Here is a 14,516-nt window from a genome sequence, read left to right as displayed (position 1 = left end):
TCTTCCTTTCTTTTTAAAAAAAACTTTCCCTTCATCCTCTCCACCATAGTACATAAACTGAGTAAATTTAGGTGAGAGTTGGCTTTTGAGGTGTCCATAAGAGGAGATCAAATCTTCACAACTCAGTAGCAATTCCCTTCAAAGGAGGAAACTGGAAAGGTAAAACTACTTGGAAAATAAACGCTCCTAGTAATATCAAACATTTAACCTATAGACTTTGAAGACATTTAGAAAAATTCATGAACGTGGAAGTCATTTTCATGCTATGTTGACTAGTGCAGAAAATTTGAATGCATTTGAGGACTATGTAAGGATTTTTTCCCCCCAAAATTATATACATTTATAATAGTAGTTTTTTTCCCTAATGGTAAGTGATAAATTCATAAAAACTTTTATGGGGGTTAGGCATAGGCAAAAAGATTTCTTTATCAGAAATTACTTAAAGGAAAATACATAAGAATTAAATCACACTGGGTTGCAAGTCACAAGGCAAAATATATTTTATTCCAATAGTTTTTGATGAGAAATTTGGCAGAGTTGCAGAGTTTCATAATTACTCCATTTTAAACTTCAGGTAAATATGCTCAATATAGCTTTTGGGTTTTATTGAAAGGTTAATTTTACACCTGCAAAAGAATAAGCTTTCTATTACACTTATCCAGGTGTTAAATGTGAAAATGACACCATTTTAGCCCAGGACTGTCTGATAGAGATGGCAGTTTTACCTGTAATCTCTTTTACGTGGTCTTGTACTAGTTGTGACACTTTTCTCTTAATACTGATTATTTTATGCAAGCAATAGGTTGGACTCTTTATTTTCTGGATTTGCCATAATAAAACACATTCTTTTTCATGAGTGTGCATTTTCTGTTTTTGGTATTATGAGATGTGTTCATTGCCTGCTAAATAATACATTATTAGGTGGGGCATGGTGGCTCACTCCTGTAATCCCAGCACTTTGGGAGGCTGAAGCAGGCAGATCACTTGAAGCCAAGAGTTCAAGACCAGCCTGACCTCCATGGTGGGACCCTATCTCTATTAAAAAAATACTAATAACAAGTGAAAAATTACATATTATTAGAGACTGATAGGAAACCTTGGTAAAAGGAGGATGCAAACAGGGAAAGAAACCCTATCAGTTTGAAAGTGGTGGGGACAACGATGAAATGACTTTTTTATTATAATTTTTTATTCTTGGTTATTAGTAACAAAAATGTCCTGTACATGTGTTGGTGACCTAGGCATAACATAGTGGTATTTCACTAAAAGATAGAGATAAGGTGCCTGCCCTGGAGTTTACAGTTCAGGAAAAAATGATTGAGGAGTAAAACTGTGGTACCAGTTACCTGCTACTATAAGTATATTGTGTAATAAGACCCACAAAATATTAGTGTAATACAAAAATAAACATTTATTTAGCCCATGAGTCTAAGAAATGGCTGTCTTGTCTCTCTGGTCTTGACTGGGCTTGCTCAAAATCATAAGAGTTGGTTAGCTTTCAGCTGATCTATTCTGGCTTTGGTTGAGGTGACTGGGAAGGTTTGGCTTCTCTCTCATCTTCCAGCAGGCTAGCCTGAGCATGTCCTCAGGAAAAAGAAGGAAGTACACAAGAGGCCAGGAGCAGTGGCTCACACCTGTAATCCCGGCAGTTTGGGAGGCTGAGGTGGGAGGATCACCTGAAGTCCGGAGTTTGAGACCAGCTTGGCCAACATAGTGAAACCCCGTCTCCACTAAAAATGCAAAAATTAACTGAGCGTGGTGGTGGGCACCTGTAATCCCAGCTACTTGGAGGGTGAGGCAGGAGAATTGCTTGAACTCAGGAGGTGGAGGTTGCAGTGAGCTGAGATTACACTGCTGCACTGTAGACTGGGGGACAGAGTGAGACTCCGTCTCAAAAAAAAAAGAAAAAATTAGCCAGGCATCATGGTGGGCACCTGTAATCCCAGTTACTTGGGAGATTGAGGCAGGAGAATCATTTGAACCCAGGAGGCAGAGGTTGCAGTGAACTGCTGTGAATTGAGATCGTGCCACTGCACTCCAGCTGGGCGACAGAGTGAGATTCTGTCTCAAAAAAAAAAAAAAGAAAAGAAAACAAGTGTACAAGAAAGGCAAGCCTGATTATGCAAGTGCTTTTCAGGTTCCTGGTTGCATCAGATTTGCTAATAACCCATTAGCCAAAACAAGTTTTGAAGTCAGAATGGGAGGGATACTATGAGGTTACATGGCAAAAAGTGTGAACATAGGAAGGATAAATCATTTGGGTCTAGACTGAATGCCATGTAATCCCAGCATTTTGTGAGGCTAAGGTGCAAGGATTGCTTGAGCCCAGGAGTTTGAGATCAGTCTGGGCAACATAGTGGGATCTTGTCTCTATAAACATTTTTTAAAAAATTACCTAGGTGTGGTGGCATGCACCTATAGTCCAAGCTACTCAGGCGGCTGAGGCAGGAGGATCATTTGAGCCAGGAGGCTGAGGTTGTAGTGAGCCATGGTTGCACTACTGCATTCCCACTTGGGTGATGGAATGACATGCAGTCTCAAAATAATAATAATAATAATAATAGTAATAGTAATTTGAGTCTACTTGTTATGCAGCCAATAGAACATACTCATTTTTCTTCTAAGAGATCATTTGGGGGTATTGCTCAGTGGAATTACAGAAAAGTGATTTTAAAAATATGGGCTGTGGAATCATCAGGCACCCATTTAAATCCTGATTCTAACACTACTAGCTCTGTGACAGTGAGCAAGTTACTTAATACTACTGAACCTAATTTCCTAATCTATAAAATGAGGACAGTAATAGTAGATATATCATAAGGCTGTTGAGAAGATTCAATGAAATAACTCAATGAAATAATAGCTAATTTTTACTTAGTATTTACTTATATACCAGGCACTATTCTAAGTGCTTTATACATTTTAGCTCATTCAATCCTCATGACAACTTCGTATGGTCGATATTATTCCTAGTTTGCAGATAAAGAATATGAGGCCTGGAGAGGTTGCAGAATCTTCCAATGAGTTGCACAAATAAATGACAGAGCTGAGACTTGAAACCTAGGCAGAGTCAGTGCTGTGAACCATTATTTGATGCTAATCTTAGCACAATGCCTAGTAGAAAATATTCATGCAGTGCATATGAGCTAATCATTATTATTGCAAGGTTACTGTAAACTCATGTTATTTGACTGAAGACAAATGGTTTAAAGTGATGGAGGACTTTCTCTAAATTTGTCTTCCGTTATGTAGAGTTGGAGGTCTTCAAACATATTTCAGTTGAAAAGAATAGAGGCTGATCCTTTGAGAAACTATGATACTACTTGGAAAGCAAAGACATGTTAAGGTTTTTAAAGTAGTGTATCTGCATGATGAAAATGAACCTTATCAAATGTTATTGGCAGCATTCTACAAAATAGGAAGAGTGATTGCCATTGATGAAGACCACCCGCCAAACTGTGTGACATACAAAATAGCCAGTGGAGACACTCAGGTTATACAAAGATTCTGGATTCACCCTGTCTCTGAAATGATTGAACTTACCACACAGCCAAACTATGAGTCTGTGAAGCAATATAACCTCATCGTAGAAGCTGTGGACTGTGACAGATTTCACCCTTGTATGGCAATGGCCATAGTAAGTAGAGAGAGACCCAGGTTTTGATATTGTAGAGATGCTGTATTAAATTCTAACTTATTAAAATCAGACTGCTCAAACAGTTACAACAGTGGAGAATGGAGAAGCTTATAACTTTCTCTTACTGCCTAAGCTCCTAGCTCTCTCCCTCTTACTTACTTTAGTACAACCATATGAACGATTTGCTGTTTTTCCAATGCACCAAGAATGTTTTACCTCAACCTCTTCCCAAGACTGTAATGCTTATCTTCCATTGGCTCACATTCTCACTTTAATCATATCTCTGTCCAAATGAGATTTGTTTATAAGGACATTTTACATTGTGTGTAAGGTTGAGTATGTCAAGTAATCCATGTATGTTCATCATTACGGAAATGAACAAGTAAATATAGTAGATGCATACTATGGAGTAGAGACTCAAGAAATAGCAAATGAGTTCTGTAAACAGAAACATGGAAAGCACACATATGGCATTGGGTGAGAAAAGTAGGAAACACAAAAGGTCTATAACCTCATATTATTTAGGCAAATTGAAATTATACAACTAAAAGCTGCATATTCTGTGAGGATACATACTGTTTAAGGACACGTAACAATTATGAGTGAGAGGGAATGGGTGAATGGGTGAAAAAAAGAGATCCTCCTTAAAATGCTTCCATCACCTATTCTTTATCCCTTTAAACCAAATAGCGCCAGTTTACTATATGATATTGCCTAATATATTTATTTGTCAATATAGTTATTGCTTAGCTTTCCTTGTTTAGAATAAAGTATAATAGATGCGATCTTTGTTTTTGGTTTACCACTGTAGCCTCCGTGTCTATATCAGTGATTGGCACACAGTAAGTTTTTAATAAATAGTCATTGAGTGAATGAACTGATCCTTCTAACAGTCTTGAGAAGGCAGAGATTGAGATCTGCTTTTTGCAGATGAAGAAAGCAAAGGTGAATCACTTGTGCCAAATAAAGACACCAGTAAGTGTCAGGCCCAGAGTTTTAATAAAGATTCTTGATCTATTTCTGTGACGTAATGGAAATAGTGCTGAACTATTCAAGAAATTGCCTTAAATCCCATTTAGTTATCATGTAAAAATGTCTCACGTATTTAATGGGACACATAGCTGTATTCAGTCTATAGAAGTAGCATTAAAGAATGAACCATTCCTTAAGAATTTAGCTGTTTTTAAAACATTACAGAAAAACATTTTTAAAAGGTAATACTTGTAAATATGGGCACACCAGAGATCCTTCTGCAAGTATTGTTGAGAAAGTTATTAGTCATCTAAGAGGCGGGTAGATAACCTTTCTAGGCTGACTGTCATTCGATCACTGACATTTAAAAATTCTTGATATTTTGATCTTTTTCATGTAAATTATAGTTTCCTGGCTTATGGTATTTCTATTAAGAAAAGGCTGATAACAGACCCTAAATTAAGGTCTGAGAATACTTTGAAGAAATCATGCTGCTACCACAAAAAAAAAAAAAAAAATTGAGTTTGAGAGAGTAGTACTGAGGAGACTCTTAAGTTGCAAAAGAGGAAGCAAACTTATCTATGCCATTAAGCACAGATATTTAAAGAGTTCACGGGATTATAATTTTTAGAGGAATCTTTCTTCAGCTTTCCTTTCTCATCATTTACATGATTTGCAAGCTTTCCACAAGCTCATGTAATAAACCCAAAGTCCTCCCTAACACCTACATTGAATGTCACAGTTGACCCAGGAATAATAAACCACTGACTAGTTGATTAACAGCCAGTACTCCAATCTGCAGGAACATTTTTTCAAATCCAAAACTCTGGACTTTTAATTTAATAATTCCAAATGATTGGTCTCTACACATATGCTTATTTCTGATATTGTATATAAATAGTCACATGATGCGTATTTGATGTTTCTTCTTCCCTCATGGCTGACAGGTCACTGTTGACATTGAAAATGAGAATGATGAAGCACCTATCTGCACACCATCTCAATATAAGATGCTCATTTTTGACAATGTTGTCATTGGAACAAACGTCAATGGGTTCACCCTAAACTGCCACGACAGAGATTTGCAAGATTTTGAAATGCGTTTTGAGATGGTTTCTGGTGGATAATTTTATTATTTATTTTAATCATGAGCATATGTCAAACTGACATTAGTTTTGCCCTGTTAGACATCATATATAACCTCAGAAATGACTATGGTTATAAGGGCTAAGCTATTTAATATCTATAGCATTGCTTCCTCAAGGCATCCTTATCCTTTTTACTTTTACGTATCAAATCTCATTCTTTCTATAATGGAAGCATCAGTAATTTTACAGGTGCCTTGACAACAAAGTTTGGACCTGGATGGGAAATGCTGAAGGTTAGATTACAAGAAATTAAGTCTGCTGTCCATGATGCTGGCTAACAACAGCCAAATTTCAAGTTGATGCTGTTAGTAAAGACTCAAGTAGAGGGGAAAAAGAAGATGATGCAGTAGGAGCAACTCAGGATTGCAGCTCTCAGTGAAGGCGCAGAGGGTGAGTGCAAGCCGCATTTCCAGATGGATCTTTGTTGCCCACAGAATGGGGAAATTCCCAGGTGTAGGAGAGACACAGACGCCAGCGCAGCTGTTTCGGCTGGCACCACAGCACAGCGGCACTCCACACAAAATGCACTGGTCTGGGTGCCCTGTTAAACTGGCAATCTGAGATTTGGGAGGGCAGATTAGCATATCCATCTGATTCAACAGGACTTGGACAGTGAGCCAGACTAGGAGATTCCCGGGAAGCGATGTTTGAGCCGGTGCAGTGGGTCACACAGATCCCGGTGCCCTATCAGCAGGCAACTGAAACACCTGGGAGAGAGTCAACCGTTCAACTTAAAAAATAAGGGCTCTGAGGCAGGGAGCCAGGTGATCAGGCTCGGTGGGTTTCACCCCCACAGGGACAAATAAAATGGCGATTCAAAATGCTCGGGGTTGAGAGTTTCACTGCAGGAACAGCTCAACCCAGGATGGTGCAGCTTGGTGGGGGAGGGGTGTCTGCCATTACCGAGGCATTCTGCCCCTACTGAGGTACACTCCCATTGCTGATACAGCCTGCCATTGCTGAGGCAACCCGCCATAACAGAGAGACTCTGCCAATACAGAGGCAGGCCACCATCACTACAGCAGTTATAACCACACCTATATAAACAGGACTACAGGGAATTGCACTCGGCAGCAGGGTGGAGCCCAGGGCAACAGGGCGGAGCCCAGGACAGTAGGGCGGAGCCCACAACAGCAGGGCTGAGCCCACAGCAGCAGGGAAAGAGCCTCGGCAGGCAAATAGTGACTAGACTGCCTCCTAGCTGGGTAGGATAGTGCAACGGATACTCATAAAGAAAGCCCTATCTCCCCGAGACAGAGCATCTGAGGAAAAAAAGGGGTTTTATAAGTTCTGCTGCAGCAGACTTAAACGTACCTGCCTAACAGCCCTGAATGAACAACAAAGCTCACAACTCAGCACTTGAGCTCCTATAAAGTACAGACCATCTCCTCAAGCAGCTCTCTGACCCCTGTATATCCAAAGAGTCACATCAAAAAAGACTGATCAGACTGACATTTGGCGGGCATCATTCTAGGACAAAGATAGCAGAAGAAGAAACTGGTAGCATCCCTCACTGTTCCACAGCTGCTACAGGTGTACCCCAGAAAAGCAGGGCCTGGAGTGGACTTCAGCAGTCCTACAGCAGAGGGGCTAGACTGTTAGAAGAAAAACTAAGTAACAGAAATACTTCATCATCAACAATCTGGGCATCCACTCAGAGACCCAATTGAAAAGTCAGCAACTACTCAGACAACAGGTGGATAAATCCACAAAGATGGGAAGAAACCAGCGTAAAAATGAGGAAAACACCCGAAACCAAAACACCTCACCTCCTACAAAGGACCAAAACTCCTCACCAGCAAGGCAACAAAGCCGGACGGAGAATGAATGTGACAAAATGACTGAATCAGACTTCAAAAGGTGGGTAATGAGAAACTTCCGTGAGCTAAAAGAGCATGTTCTAAATAAATGCAAAGAAAATAAGAACCTTGAAAAAAGATTGGAGGAAATGATAACAAGAATGGACAACTTAGAGAGGAATATGAGTGAATTGAAGGAGCTGAAAAACACAACACAAGAACTTCGCGAAGCATGCACAAGTTTCAACAGCCGAATTGACCAAGCAGAAGAAAGAATATCAGAAGTTGAAGATCAACTCAATGAAATAAAATGAGAAACCAAGATTAGAGAGAAAAGCAGAAAAAGGAATAAACAAAGTCTCCAAGAAATGTGGGACTATGTGAAGAGATCTAACCTACGTTTGATAGGTGTACCTGAATGTGACGAAGAGAATGAATCCAAGCTGGAAAATACTCTTCAGGATATTATCCAGGAAAATTTCCCCAACCTAGCAAGGCAGGCCAATATTCAAGTCCAGGAAATACAGAGAACACCACAAAGATATTCTGGAAGAAGAGCAACCCCAAAGCACATAATCGTCAGATTCACCAGGGTTGAAATGAAGGAGAAAATGCTAAGGGCAGCCAGAGAGAAAGGTTGGGTCACCCACAGAGGGAAGCCCATCAGACTCACAGCAGATCTCTCAGCACAAACTCTACAAGCCAGAAGAGAGTGGGGGCCAATAATCAACATCCATAAAGAAAAGAACTTTCAACCCAGAATTTCATATCCAGCCAAACTGAGCTTCATAACTGAAGGAAAAATAAAATCCTTTGCAAACAAGCAAGTACTCAGAGATTTTGTCACCACCAGGCCTGCTTTACAAGAGTTCCTCAAAGAGGCACTACACATAGAAAGGAACAACCAGTACCAGTCATTCCAAAAACATACCAAATGCTAAAGAGCATCAACAAAATGAAGAATCTGCATCAACTAAGGAGCAAAACAGCCAGCTTGCATCAAAATGGCAGGATCAAATTCACACATAACAATATTACCCCTAAATGTAAATGGGCTAAATGCACCAATCAAAAGACACAGACTGGCAAATTGGATAAAAAAACAAAACCCATCAGTGTGCTGTATCCAGGAAATTCATCTCACATGCAAGGATACACAAAGGCTCAAAATAAAGGGATGGAGGAAGATTTACCAAACAAATGGACAGCAAAAAAAAAAAAGCAGGAGTTGCAATTCTCGTCTCTGATAAAATAGACTTTAAAGCAACAAGGATCCAAAGAGACAAAGAAGGGCATTACATAATGGTAAATGGATCAATAAAAGAAGAAGAGCTAATTATTCTAAATATATATGGACCCAATACAGGAGCATGCAGATATATAAGGCAAGTTCTTAATGACTTATTAAGAGACTTAGACTCCCACACAATAATAGTGGGAGACTTTAACGCTCCACTGTCAATATTAGACAGATCAACCAGACAAAAAATTAACAAGGATATCCAGGACTTAAACTCAGACCTGGAACAAGCAAACCTGATAGATATTTACAGAACTCTCCACCCCAAATCCACAGAATATACATTCTTCTCAGCACCACAGCACACCTACTCTAAAATTGACCACATAATTGGAAGTAAAGCACTGCTCAGCAAATGCAAAACAACTGAAATCATAACAAACAGTCTCTCAGACCATAGTGCAATCAAGTTAGAACTCAGAATTCAGAAACTAACTCAGAACCGCACAGCTTCATGGAAACTGAACAACTGGCTCTTGAATGTTGATTGGATAAACAATGAAATGAAGACAGAAATAAAAAAGTTATTTGAAACCAACGAGAATGAAGACACAAGGTACCACAATTTCTGGGACACATTTAAAGCAGTCTCCAGAGGAAAATATATAGCAATAAGTGCCCACATGAGAAGAGTGGAGAGATCCAAAATTGACACCCTATCATCAAAATTGAAAGAGTTAGAGGAGCAAGATAAAAAATACCTCAAAACCTAGCAGAAGACAAGAAATAACTGAGATCAGAGCAGAACTGAAGGTGATAGAGACACAAAAAACCCTTCAAAAAAATCAACAAATCCAAGAGCTGTTTTTTTGAAATGATCAACAAAATAGACAGATCACTAGCCAGACTGATAAAAAAGAAAAGAGAGAACAACCAAACAGATGCAATAAAAAACGATAAAGGGGAAATCACCACAGATTCCACAGAAATTCAAACCATCATCAGAGAATATTACAAACAACTCTATGCACATAAACTAGTAAACCTGGAAGAAATGGATAAATTCCTGGACAGCTGTGTCCTTTCCAGCCTAAACCAGGAGGAAGCCGAAATTATGAATAGACCAATAACAAGGTCTGAAGTCGAGGCAGCAATTAAGAGCCTAGGTCCAGATGGGTTTACAGCCGAATTCTACCAGACACACAAAGAGGAGCTGGTACCATTCTTTCTGAAACGATTCCAAATAATCCAAAAAGAGGGAATCCTTCCCAAATCATTTTATGAGACCAACATCATCCTGATACCAAAACCTGGCAGAGACTCAACAAGAAAAGAAAACTTTAGGCCAATATCCATGATGAACATAGATGCAAAAATCTTCAATAAAATACTGGCAAGCCGATTGCAACAGCACATCAAAAAGCTTATCCATCATCCCGGGGGATGCAAGGCTGGTTCAACATATGCAAGTCTATAAATGTAATTCACCACATAAACAGAACCAAAAACAAAAACCACATGATTATCTCAATTGACGCAGAGAAGGCATTTGACAAAATTCAACAGCCCTTTATGCTAAAAACCCTCAATAAACTCGGTATTGATGGAACATATCTCAAAGTAATAAAAGCTATTTATGACAAACCAACAGCCAATATCATACTGAATGGGCAAAAACTGGAAGCATTCCTTTTGAAATCCGGCACTAGACAAGGATGCCCTCTTTCACCACTCTTATTCAATATAGTACTGGAAGTTCTAGCCAGAACAATCAGGCAAGAAAAAGAAACAAAGGGTATTCAAATAGGAAAGATGGAAGCCAAATTGTCTTTATTTGCAGACGACATGATAATAGACCTAGAAGACCCCATCGTCTCAGCCCAAAAACTCCTGAAACTGATAAGCAACTTCAGCAAAGTCTCAGGATATAAAATCAATGTGCAAAAATCACAAGCATTCCTATGCACCAATAACAGACTTAAAGAGAGCCAAATCAAGAACGAACTGCCATTCACAATTGCTACAAAGAGAATAAAATGCCTAGGAATACAACTTACAAGGAACATAAGGGACCTCTTCAAGGAGAACTACAAACCACTGCTCAACAAAATAAGAGAGGACACAAACATATGGAGAAACATTCCATGTTCATGATTAGGAAGAATCAATGTCGTGAAAATGGCCATACTGCCCAAAGTAATTTACAGACTCAATGCTATCCCCATCAAGCTACCATTGACTTTCTTCACAGAACTGGGAAAAACCACCTTGAACTTCATATGGAACCAAAAGAGAGGCCGCATAGCCAAGTCAATTCTAAGCAAAAAGAACGCAGCAGGAGGCATCACACTACCGGACTTTAAACTACACTACAAGGCTACAGTAATCAAAACAGCATGGTACTGGTACCAAAACAGAGATATAGACCAATGGAACAGAACAGAGGCATCGGAGTCAACACAACATATCTACAACCATACAATCTTTGATAAACCTGACAAAAACAAGCAATGGGAAAGGACTCCCTAATTAATAAATGGTGTTGGGAAAACTGGCTAACCATGTGCAGAAAGCAGAAACTGGACCCCTTCCTGACACCTTACACTAAAATTAACTCCAGATGGATTAAAGACTTAAACATAAGACCCGGCACCATAAAAACCCTAGAAGAAAATCTAGCCAAAAACATCAGGACACAGGAGTAGGCAAGGACTTCATGACCAAAACACCAAAAGTATTGGCAACAAAAGCCAAAACAGACAAATGGGACCTAATCAAACTCCACAGCTTCTGCATGGCAAAGGAAAAGGTCACTAGGGTGAATCAGCAACCAACAGAATGGGAAAAAATGTTTGCAGTTTACCCATCTGACAAAGTGCTGATATCCAGAACTTACAAAGAACTCAAACAGATTTACAAGAAAAAAACAAACAAGCCCATTCAAAAATGGGCAAAGGATATGAACAGACACTTTACAAAAGAAGACATACATGAGGCCAACAAACAAATGAAAAAATGCTCATTATCACTGGTCAGTAGAGAGATGCAAATCAAAACCACATTGAGATACCATCTTACACCAGTTAGAATGGTGATCATTAAAAAATCTGGAGACAACAGATGCTGGAGAGGATGTGGAGAAATAGGAACACTTCTACACTGTTGGTGCAGTGTAAATTAGTTCAACCATTGTGGAAGACAGAGTGGCGATTCCTCAAGGCCTTAGAAATAGAAATTCCATTTGACCCAGCAATCCCATTACTGGGTATATATCCAAAGGACTATAAATCGTTCTACTATAAGGACACATGCACACGAATGTTTATTTGAGTACTGTTTACAATAGTAAAGACCTGGAGCCAACCCAAATGCCCATCAATGATAGACTGGACAGGGAAAATGTGGCACATATACACCATGGAATATTATGCAGCAGTTAAAAATGATGAGTTCATGTCTGTTGTAGGGACATGGATGAATCTGGAGAACATCATTCTCAGCAAACTGATACAAGAACAGAAAATGAAATACCGCATATTCTCACTCACAGGCGGGTGATGAAAAATGAGAACACATGGACACAGGGAAGGGAGTACTACACACTGGGGTCTATTGGGGGGAATAGGGGAGGGACAGCGGCGGGGGGGAGCTGGGAAGGGATAGCCTGGGGAGAAATTCCAAATGTGGGTGAAGGGGAGGAAGGCAGCAAAACACACTGCCACGTGTGCACCTATGCAACTATCTTGCATGTTCTGCACATGTACCCCAAAACCTAAAATGCAATTAAAAAGAAAAAAAAAGAAATGCAGACCCACCCCAGGCTGGCTGGCTCCAAATTGCATTTTAACGTAATCCCCAGGTGCTTCTTGGCTATTACAGTCTGAGAAGCCCTGCCTGTGCTGCCTTATCCTTGCGAAGCACCTATGAGAAACAATGGCTGTCTGTAGCAGGTTGAATAGCGTTTTCCTCCAAATTCATGTCCACCCCAAGCTTCACATCATGACCTTATTTGGACACAAGCTCTTTTATTATTATTATTATTATTTATTTTTTTTTTTTAGATGGAGTCTCACTCTGTAGCCCATGCTGGAGTGCAGTGGTGCTATCTCAGCTCACTGCAACCTCCACCTCCTGGATTCAAGCGTTTCTCCTGCCTCAGCCTCCCATCGTTGGGATTACAGGCGGGCACAACCACGCCCGGCTGATTTTTGTATTTTTAGTAGAGATGGGGTTTCATCATATTGGTCAGGCTGGTCTTGAACTCCTGACCTCGTGATCCGCCCACCTTGGCCTCCCGGGGTGCTGGGATTACAGGCATGATCCATCACGCCGTGCCAGCCTGTTTCTGTTGTTTTAAGCTACCCAGTTGGTGGTACTTCCTTATGGTAACTCTAGGAAATTAATAACATTCCCAATTTCATAGCCTAGTAAGAACTTGGGCTAGGCACAGTTTGAATTGCTGATTAAACACCCACCCCCTGCCCCACGGACCCCTCTCCCCCATGATAGATACCTGGCCTCAGGAGCTTTCCAGCAGCACTTCCAGAGTCTTGCTTCTAGCCTTTGTCCTGTACCATTTTTGACCAGGATTTGGAAGCAGGAATAAAGACACACACTGCTGAGTTTTGTAGATGACACGAGGCCAGGATTGGTTAATAGGGACATGGAAAGGTTGGTAACAGCAATGGCCCAAGCAGATGATGGAATCCCACAGGAACGAGAGTAAAGCTGAAACTTACGTCACACGACGTGACCACACAGAAGCAGGACGGCAGGAAGCGGCTGTGGCAGATGTCCTGATTGTAGCAGGTGGGTGGGTGGGTAGATTTAAGTGACCTCCAGCTCTGGTGCAGCTGAGTGTATGATGCAGTTGGTGACAAAGGAAAGTAGCCTTAAGCAGCATTAATAGAAGTGGACGTCCCCAATAGGTGGGGACAGCATTGTCAGCTTCTACTTTGTGTGTTCATACCACCCCTGGAGCACTGCACCAAGGTAGGGGCACCACTTTACAGAAAGGATGCTCCCAACTAGGGAGTGTTTGGGGAGGTGATCAGTATGGTGAGGATTCAGAAATAAAATATGATAATAGCTACCATTTATGACGTGCTTCCTATGTGCCAGTGACTGGGCTAAGGGAGGTGAGTAAGACAAACACTAGTACTGCCCTTGGGAAACTTACACTTGCTGGCAAAGGCAGGCCATAAGCCTTGAGGCAGATAAACACATAGATTTATTTAAAAGCCTACAAGTGCTACAGAGGAGGGCAGGGTGCTGTTACCCAGAGAACCTGACCCAGATGGGGATCAGGGAAGCCTTCTTTGAGGAAGCAACATTTTCATCTTCGAGCAAGTTTATGAAACCAGATTAGGTGTTGCTTAGTGGGGACCATGACATCTTTTAAACAAAGAGAACAGTAGGTTCAAAGGCCTTGGGGCACATTTGAGGTACAGGGAGACGAATTGTATTAAGGGACGTGACTTGGTTTGAGTAAGGTCCTGGGTAACAATGCTTTGGCTGTGTTGTGAGGGATAGATTGGGGAGATGCATGGGTGGGGGCAGGGAGACCAGTCAGGAGGGAGGGCAGCCACCTGTATTCGTTTTCTATTGCCGCTGCAACACACTGCTTCACCTTTGGTGGCTGAAAACAGCATAAATGGGCCAGGCACGGTGGCTCATGCCAGTGATTGCAGAGCTTTGGAAGGCTGAGGCAGGAGGATCAC

The sequence above is a fragment of the Callithrix jacchus genome, chromosome 15 (genome assembly GCF_049354715.1).
Source record: "Callithrix jacchus isolate 240 chromosome 15, calJac240_pri, whole genome shotgun sequence".
NCBI lineage: Eukaryota > Metazoa > Chordata > Mammalia > Primates > Cebidae > Callithrix > Callithrix jacchus.
Note: the sequence above shows the minus strand (reverse complement) of the source record.